This window comes from Solanum stenotomum, chromosome 1 (assembly GCF_019186545.1).
Source record: "Solanum stenotomum isolate F172 chromosome 1, ASM1918654v1, whole genome shotgun sequence".
NCBI lineage: Eukaryota > Viridiplantae > Streptophyta > Magnoliopsida > Solanales > Solanaceae > Solanum > Solanum stenotomum.
The window spans coordinates 69,272,854-69,277,539 of NC_064282.1; the positions used below are offsets into that span (position 1 = coordinate 69,272,854).

General features: G+C 36.9%; 1 pseudogene; it reads left to right on the forward strand.

Annotated features, from left to right (window-relative positions):
* The first annotated feature begins 2,510 nt into the window (after nucleotides 1–2,510).
* On the forward strand, nucleotides 2,511–3,582 carry LOC125855857 (uncharacterized; annotated as a pseudogene).
* Nucleotides 3,583–4,686: the final 1,104 nt, after the last annotated feature.

The window sequence follows — 4,686 nt, forward strand, 5'->3', positions numbered from 1 at the left end:
CAAGAGAGATGGGAGGAAAGAAGGAAATATAACACGAAAATTAAATTTGGAATATTAAATGACCTTTTATAGGGGAGAGAGAAAATGACAGTTGTTTTCAACTTTTTTTTTTTTGAATGTTGACAATATAATGTTGCAACATTGACAATTCAAAATGACATATGTTGCCAAAAATATCCTTTTTGTTGGGGCACATACAGATAATTCTATGAATTTTTTTACAACAAAGGCTATATATGTTACCACATATCACCTTTCTGTTGTGTGATTTTTTAACAACAAAGGTTATATATGTTGCCACATATATCACATTTCATCCTTTCCTACATAATTGACATTTGTTTCAATAAAATAAATATAATAATAATTATTAATATATTAGAAAAAATGAAAACTTCACCAATTATTTTTTACAACTTATCAACAAAAAGGTAATTCAAAATGGTATACATAACCATCAAAACTAAATCTAATCCATGGTAGTAACCACAACATTTTCATCTGGAGATATGAACTTTGCTTTTTTAGGTCTAGGCCTCTGTGGATCTTCATTGTTACTAACATAGTCACTCTGAGCTTTTAATATCCCATAATTCCATAGGAGCGAAACATATCTCATGCGAAGGGATTGAGAAATAATTCCATAAGATGGTATTTGTAGTCCATCACTCAAGAACTCATTATACGCAATAATAAAAAGTCCACAATCTCTGCATGGTATATCATCAATTAGAAAATATAATAAACTAACAACTAACGACATCACACTTCGACAGTGGTAAGACCAAAAAAATAATGTGATACGTACAAACTATTTCTTGTTTGTTGGCCAATACTAGTAACATTTTTGACTTTGAATGAGTGAGATTTGTTCTTGCACTGGTAGGATTCAAGAACTGACCAGTTGGTTTCGTCTTTTTGCTCAAAAAATCTGCTGGATTCAAGGTACTTTGGCAACATTGTAGACAACTTTTGAATCTCGGAGGACAATTTTTTATTAGTCCTAGATGAGGACTCAAATCATACACCTTTATGCACCGTTCCTTCAATACAACGATAGCCATGGCCCAATGAAAATCTCCATTACAATTTACAGGGACATAAACCTCATCTGTGAAGTGCTAAGGTAGTCCGGCGGGTATACTAAACACTTTGATAATGTCAACGATTTTATTCTGATTTTTAGAAACAACCCTAGCATTGTCAATGTATGTTTTGAAAAAAACAATTAGTAGTGATATATCGATATTTAGAATGACTCTGTTGCTTCGACTTCTTNCTCATTTTCTCGGCCCAACGTCTCTAAAGCTTCTCTTTCGCAACTTTAAAACACAGAAAAAGTTTGGAATAAATCGGTAAGAAAGAAGAAAGATTGCCATTGTCGATATTGATGGTTTTAATTGTAAGTTCCTAAACCAAAAGGCTCGTTAGTGACCGTTGAGCTATGTCTCGCAATCGCCAAAGCTTCCCTTTTGGAATTCGAATTGTAATACATCGCCAAGAAAGAAGAAAGATTGTCATCGTCCAATTAATTGTGTGAGTTTTCTATCTGTATTGATATTGATGTTCTTTCTGGTTTTAATTGTAAGATTCCTTGATGGTTGAAAATGGGGTTTCCCATTTCAACCTTGCTTCACTGTGATTTCTGGTTTTACTTGTAAGATTTCTGGATGGAAAATGGGACGGGTGGGGGTTTCCAATTTCAACAATTTAAGATGTTTCCATCTGATTTCTGGTTTTACATGTAAGATTTCTTGATGGAAAATGGGAGGGGTGGAGGTGGGGGTTTACAATTTCAAGCTTGCTTTACTGAGATTTCTGGGTTTACTATGAACCTTTGGTTTTAATTGTATGGTTTCTTGATCGTTGGAAATGGGAGGGGTAGGGGTGGGGGTTTCCGATTTCAATCTTGCTTCACTAAGATTTCTGGGTTTACTATGAACCTTTGGTTTTAATTGTATGGTTTCTTGATCGTTGGGGGTTTTCCGATTTCTTGGTCGAATCAACTTTGTGAGTTTTCTATATTTATTTTGGAGATTTTGGTTTTAATTGTTAGATTTCTTGATGGTTGAAAATGGAAGGGGTGGGGGTGGGGAATTACAGAAATGGTTTTGGAATAAACTTGTGAACAAGACTGAAAATCATAGTTCGTCGAATCAATTCTGTAAGTTTTCTATCTATCTATATTTCAACCATACAAAAAATTCTAATTTCTTGACTGATGTTTTCTTCTTGCTTCATTTCTGTTCTTTGTATTATTTTGTACTTCACTCAGATTTCTGGTTTTACTATGAACCTTTGGTTTTAATTGTAAGATTTCTTGATCGTTGAAAATGGGAGGGGTGGGGGATGGGGGTTTCCAATTTCAAGAATTTAGGATGAAAATCTCAATTTTTTTGTTGTTGTCATAGTCTGTGTTTGTCGTTTCTTGTTACTTTGCTTCTATTCTGGTTTTCATACATCACCTTTAAATTTAATGTTTGAACCACAACTATGATTTGTTGAGAGGAATGGCTACAGCATCAACTTACATGATTCAAGATCAGAATATAAGTATACACTATAATGATACAAATTTCATCTAACAACTGGAATATACATTGGTGTGATATACTATTTCTTAGCAGGGGCTTCTCAGGTGGGAAAGAATGGTATCTCAAAGAAAAGACGAGGAGGGATTGGTGGAAGAAAAACACTTAATGATATCTCAAAGCCTTCTGCTCTACAAGAATCAAAGAAAAATAATTCAGCAAATGTGAGGGAAAGATCTTGATTCCTCTAGAAACAAATTTAGTGCAGGAAGAAAAGATAATTAGTCTAAAGTTTTGGAGAACAAGGGTGGCAGGAAAGCACTAGCTGATCTTACAAACTCAACCAAGTCGTCATCTGTTGCAGAATCAGAATTGTGCCAAAGCACAGAGAAAGACCATGGACATGAGTTGTTTTCTCAAGGAAGTTGGATTAGATCATGGTACGACCAACATCTATATTTGATTGAACCGTGTATTAAAAACATTTTGCTGATCCAGTTCTCCTTTGGCAGATGATGTCCCTGTGCATCTAGGAGCATCTCCACATGCACTTGAACTATCAATGAAGTCAAAGGTATTTGCATTCCTAGCACCCTTTCCTCATGTACATATTCAATGTTTTTGTATTGAATTTCTGATTTTGTTAAATTAAATGTAGTCATCGACATATCAGCCAGAAAGCCCAACGAAGCATTATGTCCAAGTGGAAGAGCTGCCAGAACTGATCATTTATGATCAGATCCGTTGGAGCAGATTAACTTGTAGTAAGGATAGATAGCAACTTACAATTACTGAAAGTTGTAGAAAAGCTTAAAAAATGAAAAAAACTCTACGGAGGGAGGTTCCAGACTACTACAAAGTTAAGAAATTAAAAGACAACTCATTCATTGATTCTCTTTGGTTGTATCTGTTCTACTTATATAGATAGGTATTAGGCTGGAGAGCTCTTTGCACCACTACTTGCTGGAGAAGGTACTAGCACAGTTGGCCCTTGCTTGACATTTGGGACCACATATTGGTCCAAGTATTTAGGGGGCTGTTTACCCCTGCTGCTGCGGCGTAGTGCTCCTCCGTGGTCTTGTGGATTTGTTACATTGCCGCCCCCATGAAGACGAACCTTGTCCCCAAGGTTCAAGTGGGGAAAACGTTGGCGGAGAGAATGAGAATCCTCCCAAGTAGCATCCTCAAGAGGTAGCCCCTGCCACTTGATCAGAAACTGTAGAACCTGATGTGCTCCTTTAGTGATGGTGCGTCTGTTTAGAATTGATTCCGGGGAGAGCATGAGTGAAGAAGAATGATCAAGGAGATCAATAGGACTGACTTGCCAAAAAGTAGTTGAATTGTCTTATAACCTTTTTTTTTTTGGTGTAACTATGTACTTCCCAAAAAGGTGGAGGATATTACTCAGTTTTTAGATAGTTTAGGAGGGATATAGGTGGTAGATTTCTTTGGTTTTGTTTACTGTAAATCCCAGATGTAACTACTACTAGAATACACTATTGGTGTATCTTGTCTATAAAATGTTAACTTTCTCAAAAAAAAAATAGGACTGACTTGCTGATCAGGTGTACCCAAACATTTTCGAAGAGCTGAAACATGGAAGACAGGATGAATTTTTGATGAAGGTGGAAGGTTCAACTTATAAGCGACTTCACCAACTCGTTGAAGCACCTGAAATGGCCCAAAGAATCTTCGACTAAGTTTGGTATGACGCTGGAGGTGGAGAGAATGTTGCTTATAGGGACGCAAGCGAACAAAGACCCAATCTCCAATCTGAAACGCCACATCCTTACGTCCTTTGTCAGCATATCGTTTCATACGAGCCTGAGCAAACTGCAAATTAGACTTCAGCAGTGCTAAGGTATCATCACGTTGCCTAAGTGAATCTGCAACAACAAGTGTGGTGTTTCCATCCAAAACATATCGAGCAATTGTCGGCGGAGGGCGACCATACACCACCTCAAAAGGAGTTAGCTTAGAGCTGTGTTGGTAAGAGGTGTTATACCAAAACTCTGCCAAGGAAGAAGAGGGAACCAACTGGTAGGAGTATCGGCTGCAAAGCATGGGAGATACATCTCTAAGCACTTGTTAAGAGCCTCCGTTTGACCATCTGATTGAGGGTGATATTGAGTCCCTTGTAATCTGTTAATTTCAG